The sequence below is a fragment of the Salvelinus fontinalis genome, chromosome 7, assembly GCF_029448725.1.
Source record: "Salvelinus fontinalis isolate EN_2023a chromosome 7, ASM2944872v1, whole genome shotgun sequence".
NCBI classification, from domain to species: domain Eukaryota; kingdom Metazoa; phylum Chordata; class Actinopteri; order Salmoniformes; family Salmonidae; genus Salvelinus; species Salvelinus fontinalis.
Window position 1 is genome coordinate 46083709 of NC_074671.1, and position 18439 is coordinate 46102147.

At 40.1% G+C, this 18439-nt stretch overlaps 1 long non-coding RNA gene across 1 annotated transcript; it reads left to right on the forward strand.

The window, feature by feature from the left end:
- Positions 1-11705: 11705 nt before the first annotated feature.
- On the forward strand, positions 11706-14875 carry LOC129859527 (uncharacterized). Its single transcript, XR_008760187.1, has 3 exons — positions 11706-12009; positions 13691-13813; positions 14530-14875. It is a non-coding gene; the product is annotated as an uncharacterized LOC129859527 (long non-coding RNA).
- The last annotated feature ends 3564 nt before the right edge of the window (positions 14876-18439 follow it).

Sequence of the window (18439 nt, forward strand, 5' to 3'; positions counted from 1 at the left end):
CCCACCATTTCTCTCATAATTAATTTTACAGACACAAAAAGATCCCACGATGTTGAACAAACAAATGATCTGTCGGCATTTATTAAATTATACCGAAATTATCTGTTTCCATTTCATCATTAGGGTATTGTATGATTCCACTATATGCACAGTGTTATTGGAGTAGTTACACTGTGTGTGCCTCTGCATGATTAGCTCATAACTGTGAAACCCTCAGCCCACTGGGCACAGAAATCAGTTCAATGTCTATATTATTCCAACGTTTATTTAATTGAAATGGCGTGGAAACAACGTTGATTCAACCAGTGTTTGCACAGTGGGCGGGGCTCTTCATCCTATACCTTCCTGATAATAGTACTCCACACAATTACGAAATCATTGAAGTACCTGTATGGTAACAAGAAATGGAGCTAACTCTGCAAATAGCACTGCTAGGTGATTTTAAAAGTCATTGTCAATCAATAATATAATAATACTTCTAGCAAAAATGTTACAATCTGTAGAAACTATGAGAATAGAAAGATTCAGAACATTTGTGAAACCATCACAGCACAGTTGAAAAATATATGGCAAATATAACTGAAAAATGGATAGTGTTAAAAGAAAGATTGGAGGGGTTGAGTGGAGGTGAAGGGTGGGACTAAAAACAACAAGATAACTCATGTAAAATATAATGTGTCCGTAAAATGTATACAGGCTCAGAACTTTTGTGAAACAGCACAGTTAAAAATATATGGCAAATAGAAATCAAACTGGATGGTCTTCAGAGATAGACGGGAGAGGCAAACTATTGTAAAATACATTGTGTCCGTAAAATATATATAGTAAGCTGGAAGTAGAAGTGTTGTTGTCCATTAGTTTACTCCAATTAGGGGAGGGGTGGTAGGTTTAGGGAAAACAATAAAGGAAAATATATAAGATAATATATTTTAAATATTAATAATATACACTGCTCAAAAAAATAAAGGGAACACTTAAACAACACAATGTAACTCCAAGTCAATCACACTTCTGTGAAATCAAACTGTCCACTTAGGAAGCAACACTGATTGACAATACATTTCACATGCTGTTGTGCAAATGGAATAGACAAAAGGTGGAAATTATAGGCAATTAGCAAGACACCCCCAATTAAAGATTGATTCTGCAGGTGGTGAACACACACCACTTCTCAGTTCCTATGCTTCCTGGCTGATGTTTTGGTCACTTTTGAATGCTGGCGGTGCTCTCACTCTAGTGGTAGCATGAGACGAAGTCTACAACCCACACAAGTGGCTCAGGTAGTGCAGCTCATCCAGGATGGCACATCAATGCGAGCTGTGGCAAGAAGGTTTGCTGTGTCTGTCAGCGTAGTGTCCAGAGCATGGAGGCGCTACCAGGAGACAGGCCAGTACATCAGGAGACGTGGAGGAGGCCGTAGGAGGGCAACAACCCAACAGCAGGACCGCTACCTCCGCCTTTGTGCAAGGAGGAGCACTGCCAGAGCCCTGCAAAATGACCTCCAGCAGGCCACAAATGTGCATGGTAGTCTCCTGGTAGCGCCTCCATGCTCTGGACACTACGCTGACAGACACCTTCTTGCCACAGCTCGCATTGATGTGCCATCCTGGATGAGCTGCACTACCTGAGCCACTTGTGTGGGTTGTAGACTCCGTCTCATGCTACCACTAGAGTGAGAGCACCGCCAGCATTCAAAAGTGACCAAAACATCAGCCAGGAAGCATAGGAACTGAGAAGTGGTGTGTGGTCACCACCTGCAGAATCACTCTTTTATTGGGGGTGTCTTGCTAATTGCCTATAATTTCCACCTTTTGTCTATTCCATTTGCACAACAGCATGTGAAATTTATTGTCAATCAGTGTTGCTTCCTAAGTGGACAGTTTGATTTCACAGAAGTGTGATTGACTTGGAGTTACATTGTGTTGTTTAAGTGTTCCCTTTATTTTTTTGAGCAGTGTATATATATATATATATATATATATATATATATATATATATATGTGGGGGATTGGAAATGATGCAGACAATTACAATGATGGAAGCTACAATCTATCTGCTATAAAAAAGCTGATTAAAGAAAATGGGGCAAATTGTAATGAACTTGAACATTGCATCAAGATAATTAGTCAGTACAAGTTAATTGTTATGGTTATCGCTCTTCTCTGTCCGTCCAAACGAAGAACACCCAGAAGGGGTGTCGATGAATGTCCTTAGGTTCAGTAAATGGTGAGTACAGAATTCCTGTGCTGTGGCACATTAGATTCAGTAGCAAACTAGTAACTGCACTTACTTCCATACTTAGGCCTCATCGAGCCACATTACTTGCAACAAAGCACAAATTGTGATTCTGTTAAAACTCCAACACACACGCACACACGCGCACACACACGCGCACACACACACACACACACACACACACACACACACACACACACACACACACACACACACACACACACACACACACACACACACACACACACACACATGCAATTTAGGAATAACCTGTGTTGATCTCAGCTGTTCCAATCTAGCACTGCATGATCTATTAGACCATCCACAAACAGCTGGTATTAAAATACATGTTACACAATATTTTGTCTTATGATGTGCTAAAGCTATAGGGAATAGGGTGCAACTTGGAACACAACCATAGAATCCCATGAAACTGCCAGACATTTTAATGATAAGATCATCCTGGAACCTACCCCTCTGATCACACTGTGTGCAATAATGAGAGGAATAGGTGGTGTTATTTTCCATTTATAACAATGCAGATACAAAGTGAAACAATGACACAAAGGGAGTGTGAAAAGACGGCTGTACCTTTTTGGGGGGGATATAACGACAGGAATGTGAGTAATGGAGGTGGAGACCGATGGGGCACACAGTGGCCCAACATCTATACACTCTGATCCCAATCATCTGAGGGGCATTGTTGTCGGGAACAAATAGTGCAATAACGCATCGAGGGAACATTGAGGAAAACACTATTCTGGGGAAACTGCGCTCAATTGAAGATAGCAATGTCTCCATCTCTGATAAGTGACAACACACACACACACACACACACAGAAATAATGAGCAATAATCTTCAGTAGCATACACCCCTTATCTGTAGTTATCATTATTAGCCTCTGTAGTGTTTTATTGTGAAATGTGTGAGTGTTGTTTGAACTCCAATGTTGTGCTGTGCAAGCATGTGGGCAACACAGAGATAGTGAGAAGATGTGCTGTTGGCCATTGATCTAATACTCTTTGAGTTAACATGACATTTAGTGAAACAAACTCCATCCCAAATGGCACCCTATTCCATATATAGTGCACTACTTTTAACTAGAGCCCAATGGGTACAGGTTAAGAATCACACATTTTTTCTTCACAATTTTGTTCTTCACAATTTAGTATGATATACATAAATGAATTAAGCATTAGAGGCTGAAATACATCTAGTACTCATAAAAAATGTAATGTACAGTCTCTGGCTGCACTGATTCAGGGTGACTAATCCTGAAGAACAGTGATGAGATGTTATCAATGGTAGAAAGTACTGGCTGTACTGGTTCAATCAAGGGAACTTGGATCTATTCTTCAGAATTTCTGGGTTTATCCAACAATGCCATCCTTTGGCAAGTATAAGATAGCTGAAGGGCTAAGCATCACATTAAAAGCGCTTAGGGCTGTGGGCTTTCTGGAGGTCATTATGGAGGACGGGACAGATGAGTGCAAGAGCTTCCAGGTCATCTACACCACCTCCCTCCACCACTGAGCCTCAGACTCAGCCTCAGTTAAAACTGTCTGCAGATAGCCTGGTCCCAGATCTGTTTGTGCTGCATGATAAAGACCATACGAGTTGGCTATCCAGCACAAACAGATCTGGAACCAAACTATGAAATGTGTGCTCCTACTCCAGGTATTATAGATAGATACAAGCCTTTGAAAATATGTGTACACTGAGTGTACAAATCATTAAGAACACCTGTTCTATTCTTGACATAAACTGACCAGGTGAATCCAGGTGAAAGCTATGCTCACTTATTGATGTCACTTTTGAAATCCACTTCAATCAGTGTAGATGAAGGGAAGGAGACAGGTTAAAGAAGGATTTTTGCCTTTGAACTGGGTATCGTAGTAGATGCCAGGCACACCGGTTTGTGTCAAGAACTGCAACGCTACTGGGTTGTTCACTCTCAACAGTTTCCCGTGTGTATCAATAATTGTCCACCACCCAAAGAACATGCAGCCAACTTGACACAACTGTGGGAAGCATTGGATTCAACATGGGCCAGCATTCCTGTGGAACGCTTCAACACCTTGTAGAGTCCATGCTCCGATGAATTGAGGATGGTCTGAGGGCAAAAGGGGGAAGGACCGCCGCGCCACCTTCCTGTTCAAGTGAGCACAGCACAACAACGGTGAGTCCAAAAATGTCTTGTATAATACTGCATAAATGATGTAATATGCCAGGAAGATATGTATACTGTAGCTAAGGAAGTAATACTAAGTGTATGTTGTGTAGTAGCCCATGTGCCTCACCCTAATAATTTATATTTCCCCCTCAGAACATAGCCTACTGTTCTGATTTGGTGGTGCACATGTACTGTAACCTATAGCCTGTTTTAGAGAACTGTCATCATTGAATATTATAAGAGCTTTCTTTGTCTGCTTATATGCCCCCTTTATTTATCCTACGGTTCTGACTTGGTGTAAGAACGGCCCATGTTCTGAATTATGTCGCTGTACATATCAAAAGTTCTTAACAAAGCGTTATAATTGACTACGTCCATCTTAGCTCGCTCATTAATATCTTATTCGAAATTACGGATTGCCTCTTATCTGCTCATCGTTCCCTTATGTCATAGTTTGTACATCTCAATTGTTGTAGACATATTGCTTATATAGGTATAGCTCATTAGTATCTTATTCATCATTTTAGGCAACGTTGGAATGATTTCATTGTTTTGCTTACTTTGTTTATTATAATTAGCTCATGTGCTTTTCTCAACGAGGAGGAGATACTATATAATGTTGTTGGTCTGCAACCATGTTTGTCAGTGACAGTCTCTTCCCATTCAAATATTTGTTTTCATCATAAAGTTCAGTAACAGACCCATGTAATTCCAGTTGATATTGCAAGGGTGGTTGTTTTGTTTGCGCAATGCGCTGTCTGTGCGTCGGTATCTTGTATATAAAAGTGTATCCTCATGATTGTATTTTCCTTCCTTTTAAGCCCACATAAGCCTAATAAAATACTTCAATGGTAGACTAACTGAGTCTCTCTCTCTCTCTCTCTTTCTCTCTCTCTCTCACTCTCTCTCTCTCTCTCTGGTGACTTAAAGAAGAGTAAAGTTAAGGCCTCAACATCTTGCTGAATCTATCTGAACTAACATCTATCTGTATTTCTGTCGGTATCCATTTTGAAAGTGCTGAACGAATAGGCCTTCCTCATCGTAGCTCGTTTGCTTGCACTTGGTTATACTTAGAGCTAAGTGTTAATGATATAAGAATAAACATTAAGAATTTACTGAACATAAATGTAATAATGTTTGTGTATGGTTCAAAAGTCAAAAGTCATTTTGGCATTCGTTATTATTGAAAGAGAATGCAATTCTTATTGACTTACACAAATCCACAAGGAGTCAGTAACCACATTTGTTTAAGCAAGTCAGCCATAACAGCTATGCTTTTTTTAAATGCAGTAAACGAGGCTGAATGAATTGTTTCTCTGCCAGACAAGGTTCCGCTGATAGCCAGGTGTAGCGGTGTTAAGGATTCACTCCATGGTGTTGAAAAGAAAGCTCTGCTGTGGGCACAGTTTTATTTAGGCCTGAACAGTTTATTGGCACTGTTTGTCACCGTTATAGTGCAATTAATGTACAGTTGAAGTCGGAAGTTTACATACACCTTAACCAAATACATTTAAACTCAGTTTTCACAATTCCTGGCATTTAATCCTAGTAAATATTCCCTGTCTTAGGTCAGTTAGGATCACCACTTTATTTTAAGAATGTGAAATGTCAGAATAATAGAAGAGAGAATGATTTATTTCAGTTTTATTTCTTTCATCACATTCCCAGTGGATCAGAAGTTTACATACACTCAATTAGTATTTGGTAGCAGTGCCTTTAAATTGTTTAACTTGGGTCAAACATTTCGGGTAGCCTTCCACAAGCTTCCCACAATAAGTTTTGTCCCATTCCTCCTGACAGAGCTGGTGTAACTGAGTCAGGTTTGCAGGCCTCCTTGCTCACACACGCTTTTTCAGTTCTGCCCACAAATTTTCTATAGGATTGAGGTCAGGGCTTTGTGATGGCCACTCCAATACCTTGACTTTGTTGTCCTTAAGCCATTTTGCCACAACGTTGGAAGTATGCTTGGGTTTCATTGTCCATTTGGAAGACCCATTTGCGACCAAGCTTTAACTTCCTGACGGATGTCTTGAGATGTTGTTTCAATATAGCCACATAATATTCCTCCTTCATGATGCCATCTATTTGGTGAACTGCAACAAAGCACTCCCACAACATGATGCTGCCACCCCCGTGCTTCACGGTTGGGATGGTGTTCTTCAGCTTGCAAGCCTCCCCCGTTTTCCTCCAAACATAATGATGGTCATTATGGCCAAACAGTTCTATTTTTGTTTCATCAGACCAGAGGACATTTCTCCAAAAAGTACAATCTGTGTCCCCATCTGCAGTTGCAAACAGTAGTCTGGCTTTTTTATGGCGGTTTTGAAGCAGTGGCTTCTTCCTTGCTGAGCGGCCTTTCATGTTATGTCGATATAGGACTCGTTTTACTGTGGATATAGATACTTTTGTACCTGTTTCCTCCAGCATCTTCACAAGGTCCTTTGCTGTTGATCTGGGATTGATTTGCACTTTTCGCACCATCGTACGTTCATCTCCAGGAGACAGAACGCGTCTCCTTCCTGAGCGGTATGACGGCTGCGTGGTCCCATGGTGTTTATAGTTGCATAGTATTGTTTGTACAGATGAACGTGGTACCTTCAGGCGTTTGGAAATTGCTCCCAAGGAGGAACCAGACTTGTGGAGGTCTACAATTTTTTTTCTGAGGTCTTGGCTGATTTCTTTTGAGTTTCCCATGATGTCAAGCAAAGAGGAACTGAGTTTGAAGGTAGGCCTTGAAATACATCCACAGGTACACCACCAATTGACTCAAATTATGTCAATTAGCCTATCAGAAGCTTCTAAAGCCATGACAAAATTTTCTGGAATTTTCCAAGCTGTTTGAAGGCACAGTCAACTTAGTGTATGTAAACTTCTGACCCACTGGAATTGTGATACAGTGAATTATAAGTGAAATAATCTGTCTGTAAACAATTGTTGGACAAATGACTTGTGTCATGCACAAAGTAATGTCCTAACCAACTTGCCAAAACTGTAGTTTGTTAACAAGAAATTTGTGGAGTGGTTGAAAAACGAGTTTTAATGACTCCAACCTAAGTGTATGTAAACTTCCGACTTCAACTGTATATTGTGTTTATTTTATGGCTGGTTATGACACCTATACAAGTGTCAAAACCCACAAAACCTACCACACGAGGCAAAACATTCCATTACACCATAGCCTACGTGTCAACAGTATGTTTGTTATATATTTTTTTCATTTACCATATTCAATTATAATTGTATTTGCGCACACATTGATGTCAGACATGCACCCACCCCAATGCTCTGTTGCTGATGACTGGGATGAATGCAGGAGCAGATTTTAGGAGCAGGACAAGACGCCCTTTTTTTGGCTGATGACTGTGGTTCCCTTCATCTAAAACATTATCATACGTGACAGGCCTATCTGGCTTACATGATTATGATGGTCATAACGCTTCTTGACAGTGTCATAAAGTGTATTTTCTACCAGTTATTTAAAATATGATGAAAAAACATTACTTTTAAGAATGAATTAAAACAACAACAAAGGATTTAAGAAACAGACTTTCAAACGAAAGGAAACTTCTTGGCAGAGAAAAAATGATTTTGAATGAATGTGGGTTTTGACCAGGCATAAAATAATGCAATATATGTCACAACAGGTGTAAATATATGGGTCATGACAGTGTTTTGACCTAAGTGTATGTAAACTCCCGACTTCAACTGTATGTGTTGTGTGGTGGCTTTGCTTGCATGCATCAAAAAACAAATGTTGAGTTTGCCCCACCAAAATGTACATGCTAAAATCAACACTGGTAGACACAAATTGACAACCACTAAAACTACCATTATACATATGTGAGATAAGACCAACACATTTCCACTATACAGATATACACTATACAGATCTACAACATTCAAACAAGCCATTACTCTCGGACATACAGGGTTATTTATCCCTTTCTCTCACTATCTAAAATCCAATGAATGTGCTTACCTTGGCGTTGTCTTTTGGTGTTTTGTGTACCAGTGTCCGTGAAGTTTTATATACATTTCTACATCATACAAGGTCTGAGGGTGACATATGGGCCAAACCAAAATCTAGCAGTGCATCATCACCACTTTGTCATCATCACTTTGTGGTTCTAAACTACCTTGACTGCATTGTTAGCGATTGCTACCATATGAAACCAGTAATTATATCCCCAACCTGTGGTTCCCTTCATCTAAAACATTAGCATCTTGCTAGTGTCAGGTTAGTGCATGACATTACCTTAAATTTTTATTTTGGTTGGGAGGGAAGCAACTGGTGAGCTGGAGTTAGCTTCAGACAAAAGAAAGGTTGCCTCCTCCGTCCAATGGGAAGAATTCCTTCAGCGGGTAACATAATTGAAGCAAGAAGCAATGACAAAAGAATGAGTTAGTGGAAGTCCTAAATATCCCAGTCACTTTTTCCTAAATAATGTTTTGACACTCATCAGCAGTTTGGAGACGTATCTGTCAGTACACAGTTATTATACAATTGAACTGATGACTGAGAGCTTACAACAGTTGACTATTTTGTGGGGAATTTGCACATCAAACAGATGTTTTGTAGACCTTCCCTTTGGGGTTGGAGTTCTCGAGCAACATGGCACATCACCACTTTTCAATGCTGGCATGTTGGTTTAAAGGAGGTGAAAAAAATGGATTTCCATGGACAGATAACAAAAATTTGTGTTTCAAACAAGCGCAACAAAAGGTATATTTTTCAGTATTATCTGAAGACATTTCATTTCTGGGTGATAGTTATTTCAGCTGGGACAAGTCAAACTGGACACCCATTGCCATGTAGTGTGTACTGTAAAAAAATAATATGATATTAAACAATTGTGCTACATCAAAATAAGGACACAATAAAACTATTGGTCTTATCAACAGCATCTTGTTGGGGAAGGCCCTAATTTAAAGAGGACAAAAATATTCCACACAAAGAAACATCAACACTTTGTGGACAGCAGGAGTTATTATGCAGTAATGTTTGAAACAATGTGAAGGTTGGTAAAAAACAAAACAAACATGCAATGTCAGGTCCACCTATCTGAGTCCACTGACCGGATGATATTCACTGTGCATGTCGTGAGCTACTCATTACTTTTATAGCTTTCAAGTAGGCATTCTCCTCTACCCTGCAACTCTTCCCCGTGTCCTTGGGGTACAAGATATTTGTTTTCTGTCAATATACCTGGTAAAATAATAGATAATAAACAGTATTTATCATGACAGACCCCATAAAATATTATTTCATTTATTTCCCAAATTCAGTTTTCTTTGTTTTATTTTTCCGAGTATAGGATTTTAAAAAGTGTTTTTACTCTCAATATTACAATTATTCACAGAAAAACAACAAAAAATTGATGTAGATTTGTACATTTCGAATTTAGAGTGTAATTCCTCTTTAATTGCCTTTTAGCAAGAGAGAAATGACGGTGGGCCACATCCAGCAAGAAGAGAAAGCGGGGGGACATTGAAGGAGCACATCGGAGAAGGAAGGCAGAAGGCTTGTTTTAAATTGAAAAGTGTCGCGGTAGCTTTTGATAAAGAATAACATCAAGACGAAGCAGCTGCATTATAAATGGAATGCATTACATCCCGAGGGGTTCGTGCTGATTGTATGGAGATTGTGACAGCCGTTTAAATGGCATCCCTTGGGAAAGCAAGAACAAGATATATGTCAGGAGAAGTGCAGTATTATCATAAGGATACGTATACTTGGAATATGGAGGAGGAAGGGAGGGAAAAAGAGAGGCAGAGGGGGTCTAAGAGAGAGAGAGGGAGGAAGATGGTGAGCTTGAGTCGGTTAAAAATGTTGGAAAAAAGGTTTGTTTAAGAAGAATGGTAGAAGGTGTAAGAAGAGTGAGCTGAAGACAGGAGGAGAAATGGAAGTGAATGAGGGCGAAGTATTCAGGGTGGTGAAGTTCTCAGGCAGATTGGGGCTACTCTCTGACAGACGATTACAAGGGCTGCTTTATATAATTAACATTTCATTATTTATTTTTCCATATTTTCTCATTGTTTCTGTGATCAAAAAATACAATTAACATTAAATGAAATTCTTTAAGAGTCCTGTGTAGTATTTTAGTATTTTGATACTTTGTGCAAGGCAATTGATAAGCATTAAAAACTTTATGGATGGAGCCTCCCGAGTGGCGCAGCGGTCTCACATGCTGACCAGACCAGACACGTCACGTGCGCGAGCGTTGCAAAATAAATTTAGAAATCCATGTTATTCAATTATTCCACCCACACTGCTTGCACACGCCAACAAGCGTCTGCGACACCAAGGGCTAAAATAGATGTCGTTCCTATCTCTGACGCAGATCGCGCTCCAAGTCCTGCCTCTCCCATCTCCTCATTGGTTTATAGAAGCAGGTACCCACGTGCCATCTCCTCATTGGTTATACCCACATGGGTGATAGAAAGACGAACTGTTTTACCGGTAGTTGTGGTAATACAATGAAAGTTTAGATGCATCACCATATAATTTAAACGATGAAAAAGCCTGGAAGGAGGAGAGCTGACTAGAAACGATTCGGTTGGCCATTTTATGTGTGGATTAATTGTGGGAGTAGAGATCCTTGTGCATTTCAGGTAAAATAACAACTCAATGTTTATATCCCAGGACAAATTAGCTAGCAACAGCAAGCTAGCTAAATAGGACAAATTAACGTTAGCTAGCAAGTGCAAGCTAACTAGCTAAATTACCATACATGTTTAATGCTTTTCGACCTGTCCCCAAATTAATGTAATTGGTTCAGAGTTTGTTTTGATATTTTAACCTGCGTGTCGTGATCGCGTTTGGTGTGGCTGGGGCAAAATAAATATATGCACGATGGCGCACGCGCGCAATCGGTTTGGGCATCGCAGTGCAAACTGCTTTGCGACAGATGCTAGTTTGAGACCCGTGCTTGATCGCGACCGGGAGACCCATGAGACGACGCACAATTGGCCTAGCGTTGTCCGAGTTGGGGCAGGGTTTGGCCGGCCGGGATATCCTTCTCCAGTCGCTCTGTAGTGACTCCCGTGGCGGGCCAGGCGCATGCACGGTCACCAGGTGTATGGTGTTTCCTCCAACACAAAATGTTTTTTTGTGGATTTGTATGTATAAATTGTATAATAGTAATGTTTAAAATGACTAAATCGTGTAATTTTGTATAAATGTATTTCAATTTGCATCAGTCTGCTTCTGGTAAGATGACGGCAAAGTCAGCTGAATTCCAATAGACAGAAATGGCCCGATGTAATTGGGCCAATTCTGGGCGGTCATTCATTTTGATTCCGGGCCGAGTCTGACACCAGATTCCGGGGCGATTCAATCAGTTCCGCCCCCCCGGAAAAGAGCCACCTCTGGGCCGATTCCTCATTGCTAGCTGGGGAGCTACAACCCAGCACAAGTGATTTAGGTGCCTTCTAGGAAGCCTGGGAGGAGCTGCTTCCTCACAGGCTGATGTTTAAGCAACTCCACCAATTATTTCCCATCAGCCAATCAAATTCAAATAGCAAACGTGCCATTGAGAAAGAACAACTATTTTCCACCGTAGTGACCTTCACAGCTAGCTAACGTTAGCACATCAAAAAGGTAAGCACATTGCATCAAAAAACACACACAAAAAAAATGGCAAGACTATTTTCATATTATACTGGCTAACCCTCTAAAACACTGAAATGGCAAGACTATTTCCAAATTACACCGATTGACATTTACAGTGCATTCGGAAAGTATTTAGACCCTTCGACTTTTCCACATTTTGTACGTCACAGCCTAATTCTAAAATGGATTAAATTGCTTTTTTTCCTCACCAGTCTACACACCCGTAATGACAAAGCAAAAACACGTTTATATATATTTTTGCAAATCTATTCAAAATAAAAAACGGAAATATCACATTTACATAAGTATTTAGACCTTTTACTCAGTACTTTGTTGAAGGACCTTTGGCAGCGATTACTGCCTCAATTCTTCTTGGGTATGATGCTGCAATTTTGGCACACCTGTATTTGGGGGAGTTTCTCCCATTCTTTTTTGCATATCCTCAAGCTTTGTGAGGTTGGATGGCGAGCATTGCTGCACAGCTATTTTCAGGTCTCCAGAGATGTTCGATTGGGTTCAAGTCTGGGCTCTGGCTGGGCCACTCAAGGACATTCAGAGACCTGTCCCAAAGCCATTCCTGCATTGTCTTGGCTGTGTGCTTAGGGTCTTTGTCCTGTTGGAAGTTGAACCTTTGCCCAGTCTGAGGTTCTGAGCTCTCTGGAGCAGGTTTTCATCAAGGATCTCTCTGTACTTTGCTCCGTTCATCTTTCCCTCGATCCTGACTAGTCTCCTAGTCCCTGCTGCTGAAAAACATCCCACAGCATGATGCTGCCACCCCCGTAAGGATCTGTGGCACTAATAGAAACCAGGACAAAATGCCCCATACAAAATGCCCCATGCCTGCTCTATGTAGACATAGAAAATATCCACATTTCATCAAGCGGTCACATCGTACTTAAACTAAAACAAAGAGAGTCATTCTGGCAGTACTGCTTAGACACTGTGGATCCAAAGACGCTAAACAATGATTTTTCACTGTCCTCGTTTCTATAGCATTGTTGCATATATTTTTGGGGTTTCTGTTTCTCCTGATTCACACCCAAATATCACATACTGCATATATATTTTGACATGGCTTAATGATAAACGAGACACCCTGTTTAGCCTATCTTATTATTTTGTGCTATAATTTGCCATTTACCTTTGAAACATATTATCATTATATTTGTTTACATTGTTGTCTCTCAATGGGCCACTAGGCTATAAATAGGATCTAAGTGCAATGGTCAGGTCACTCTGAGGAAGACAGCTTGACATCAAAACGTCAGTCATCTCACATCCTGTACAAGTGATTCATTTTTGCTCACAATAATCCATCTCTGCATTTTTATTTTATTTTGCTTGGCAAGTCAGTTAAGAACAAATTGTTATTTACAATGACGGGCCTACCCCGGCCAAACCCTAACGACGCTGGACCAATTGTGCGCCGCACTATCACGGGTACAGTACAGTTCCGCTTACACCATCTCAGTTCACTGCAGCAATTGTATACAAATACTGGGCTTGGGAATTAGAACCAGCTAAAAAGGAATCATTTTTTGTGTATTTATGATTATTTTAATTTCATACTGTACATTGTTATCATAGATTCAATCACCAAATAAGACCAACTAAATTATTAAAATATCTTTGTCTCTCTTTTTTCTTCTGTTTGTCTTTCTCTTTCTAGGAGAGGCTCAGGAACTGACCGCAAGTGTTGGGAGGCTGGCAGCCAGCATGGTTGATTTGAAGAACATTCATGTGGTGGACACAGCGTCCTCCCAAGAGGCTTATGCAAACTCGTTGAATTTAAGTAAGTCTTTTTAAGAAGAAGAAAAACAACTGAAATGTCATTCACATCATGTGGTAGTTCCACTCAACTTCCTAAGGTGCCAACCATCACACATTTACAACAAGTGCTTGCGCACACACACACTTGGCACTGTGCAGTACTGAAGTTTCACTGGGATACTGTGTGGGTAAACAGGTAAACAAATTTCACACAAAATCCTGTTGAGTATATACAGGTTTCCTGCCACTTTGAGTTGCCTCAAGTACAGCTAATGTCATGTATTGATGATTATACATTATACATCTACAAAAGTCGACACAATCACAAAGATGTCAATGAAAGCGATAGGAAATGTATTTGTATTTTAATCAAATAATAGCCCCACTATTATACCCGTGCATGTTTATGCTTTAATGAGTTACATTTTAAACGCAACACGAGGTTTTATTCTTATCAAAGAGCTGATCAACTCCAACGTCTTAAAAAAAATCTACCTGGCCACCAACTTCAACCTGGCCACCCATGGCCTTGGGTGTGAACTCCATTAAGTTTACAGAAGAATATTTGTTGCAATGTGCTGATGCACAAATTGAAGCCCTAAAAGCTAAGACTTGGGTCTGTCCTTCTACATTTAATTTAACTGTGGTGTTTCAATAATATTGTTAGCTAGGTTTGTCTCTCAAACATGCTCAATTCACTAAAGAACAATACCTCTGAAATGTACATTTGCTCGTCAGGTGAAAGACTAGAAGAGGAAGAGGCCTAGGTCTATGTTGCTGTATCCAGGTCTGCAGTATGTTGCTGTATACTACTGCAGATCGTTTCTACTGTGTCTGTGTTAACCTGTGTTCAAGTTAAACCATCCTTAACTTTAACTGTTTACTGTAACTGTTTACAACTGTGAATGAAAGTAACGCATCATCACACAAACTGTTGTATCAGAAGTATTTATGTTTTTAAGTTGTTGTTGGTTTCCAATTTCATTGAGTAATTCAACAAGTACACCGAACAACAATTTAAATGCAACATGTAAAGTGTTGGTCTCATGTTACATGAGCTGAAATAAAAGATCCTAGAAATGTTCCATGTGCACAAAAATATTTTTCTCTCAAATGTTGTTCACAAATGAGTTTACATCCCTCCTTTGCCAAGATAAACCATTCACCTGACAGATGTGGCTTATCAAGAAGCTAATTAAACAGCATGGTGCACCGTGTTCTAGGGACAATAAAAGGCCACTCTAAAATGTGCAGATATGTCACACAACAGAATGCCACAGATGTCTCAAGTTTTGAGGGAGTGTGCAATTGGCATGCTGACTGTAGGAATGTCCACGAGAGCTGTTGCCAGAGAATGTAATGTTAATTTCTCTACCATAAGCCGCCTTCAACGTCGTTTTAGAGAATTTGGCAGTTTGTTCAACCGCCATCACAACAGACCACATTTAACTATGCCAGCCCTGGTAGGCTTCCCGCAGCGGTCTAAGCCACTGCAACGCAGTGCTTAAGGCGTCACTCCAGACCTGGGTTCGATCCCAGGCTGTGAATTTCAAGACCTACCTTCAAACTCAGTGCCTCTTTGCTTGACACCATGGGAAAATCAAAAGAAATCAGCCAAGACCTCAGAAAATAAATTGTAGACCTCCACAAGTCTGGTTCATCCTTGGGAGCAATTTCTAAACACCTGAAGGTACCACGTTCATCTGCACAAACAATAGTACAGAAGTATAAACACCATGGGACCACGCAGCTGTCATACCGCTCAGGAAGGAAACACATTCTGTCTCCTAGAGATGACCTCCATCAAGGACATCTACAGTACCCTGTGTCACAGGATGGCCAAGAAAATCATCAAGGGCCTCAGCCACCTGAGACACGGCCTGTTCACCCTGCTACCATCTAGAAGGCAGAGACAATACATGTGCATCAAAGCTGAGGCCGAGAGACTGAAAAACAGCTTATTTCTCCAGGCCATCGGGCTGTTAAATAGTCACCACTAGCCCGCCCTGTACCCTGCCCTGAACTTAGTCACTGTTACTAGCTGGCTACCACCCCGTACTCTACTCTGCACCTTAGAGACTGCTGCCCTATGTACATAGTCATTGAACCCTGGCCACTTAATGTTTTTCATTTTGAGTGTGAGTAGCCCTACACTCTTAGAAAATAAAGTTCCTTACAGAACCAAAGGTTTATATCGCTTGCTTCAAATATGGAACCCCTAAAAGTGTTATATAGAACCGTTTTATAGGGTTCTTTGATCAGAATCCAAGAGGTTATTCTTCACTGAACCAAAATAATTCCATATAGAACCCTGCATGGTGCCAATTATGAATTATGGCTACTAGTATTAAATAGTCATATTTTGAGCTAAGAATATAACAATGAAATAATGGACAAAAGAATACCAGCATCGTTTTTTGAATTTATTATCATTATATGCAAACATAGTTTGAATGATGGCCCACAATCAACTCTGTCTGACTTCTTTACAATACAACACAATATACTTTGTCCATTAATTACAATGAACAACAAAAATGTGTCTTCTGGTCCGTTTTAAATCCCCCCAAACAGCAGATCTCGCACATACAGTTGTGATGAGCACAGGTTCAAACTGCATCACCCCTGGATGCAGAACATGTTGTGGAGTTAAAGGTCTTGCTCAGGGGATGTAGGCTAGTCCACTCCAATTGACTCCACAGTGAAATACTGAAATAAAAGAAACAATTAGCTAATTGCCAATGTCATGCTCGGTCTGTAGCACTATTTGGCATATCCCATAATAAAAAATAAAAAAACTTGAGTTAGCTTGCCATCTTGTCAAGTGGTGAATTAAAGTAGCCTATTTTTTTCTGTTTAACTAGCTAGCTTACAAACGTGCAAAAAATTATTGAGAATTTTCCAGAACATGTGGCCATTGTACATTTCAGGATAGTCTGCAAGACTAGTGCACTCTATATGTGCTCTGGGTCATTAGACACCATTAGACATGCACCTGTCTGGGGAGTGGACTTGACTGGTTATTCCTGTAACAAGTGGTATGGCCAAATATGTACTGTTGCTATGGTTACACCGCTTGGGACTTTTCCAGAACATGGGTGTTCCTTTCAGAGGAGCTAGCAGGATGACATTTCTGGTTATTTTTATAAAATGCTATGGACTGTTGCTATGGTCCTACATGCATGCATTTTCCACATTGATTCCACATCACAATACATTGACAAAATGATGTTGAAACAACGTTGATTCAACCAGTGTGTGCCCATTGGGACCTCTGTTTGATCATATCTGGGATCAAATTAACCAGAAATGTGTTTAATTTTATTTAATGTTCATTGTTTATCAGACAGATTGAGAACCTCGAGAAACAATTGAAGAGGCGTGTGGTAATTAAGTGCTGCCCACGTGAAAGAATACTACAGTTCACTTTCGTGAACTAACACTCGCACTTGACTTTCTGCCCCTTACTATCTCTGACTTTGCTGATAGCTACTTTATTGAGGAGAAATGTACTTACTTTGCTGACAGACACAGCAAACCTTTTTGCCACAGCTCGCATTGATGTGCCATCCTGGATGAACTGCACTACCTGAGCCACTTGTGTGGGTTGTAGACTCCGTCTCATGCTACCACTAGAGTGAAAGCACCGCCAGCATTCAAAAGTGACCAAATCATCAGCCAGAAAGCATAGGAACTGAGAAGTGGTGTGTGGTCACCACCTGCAGAACCATTCCTTTTTGGGGGGTGTCTAACTAATTGCCTATAATTTCCATCTTTTGTCTATTCCATTTGCACAACAGCATGTGAAATTTATTGTCAATCAGTGTTGCTTCCTAAGTGGACAGTTTGATTTCACAGAAGTGTGATTGACTTGGAGTTACATTGTGTTGTTTAAGTGTTCCCTTTATTTTTTTGAGCAGTGTATATACTATAGTAATGAATGTAGAGTTTTTGCAGATGGTAGTATACTGTAGTATTTACTGTAGTGTTGTTGCAGACTAGTATACTGTAGTATTTACTGTAGTTTTTTTGTAGATGTAACTGTGTTTTTATTTTATTATCTTTGTGATAGACATATAGGCTTTCTACTTCAGGAAACCTAGTGGATAAATACTAAAAGAGCAAATTTTCCATAAGCGGTAGCTAGCTAGGTAGGTCTGAACGGATAGTTTAGAAGCTCTGCTCTTTTCTATAACCCGTAGGGAACACAACATAGTCTATACTTGAGATGCAGGTTTCTCTCTCATTATGGGTGGCACAACTTGTGTTATGGGGAGGTGAATGGGCAGGGTATATGCAAATACAATTCTGTAGTATTTGTTTATAGTTTTAAATAAGTCATGTTTTTGTGGACTGGTATTTTTGTGGACATTACAGTATTACCCCCCCCCCCCAAAGTAAATACTATAGTATTTCCTGTAGTATTCTACAGTATACTACAACATTCTATAGTAAGTTCTACACATGATCGAGGGATACTATTGTGTAGTATAGTTTTGTACAGTATACTACAGTAAACTGTAATATTTGTTAATATGGGTGTAAGGTGCATCCCTCTAATTTCTAGAATGAAGCCTGTGCTGCTAAGGATTTGTTGGAAAGGGAAATGGTCTCCTCCAATAGAGATACGTCCAACATTAATGGAGTG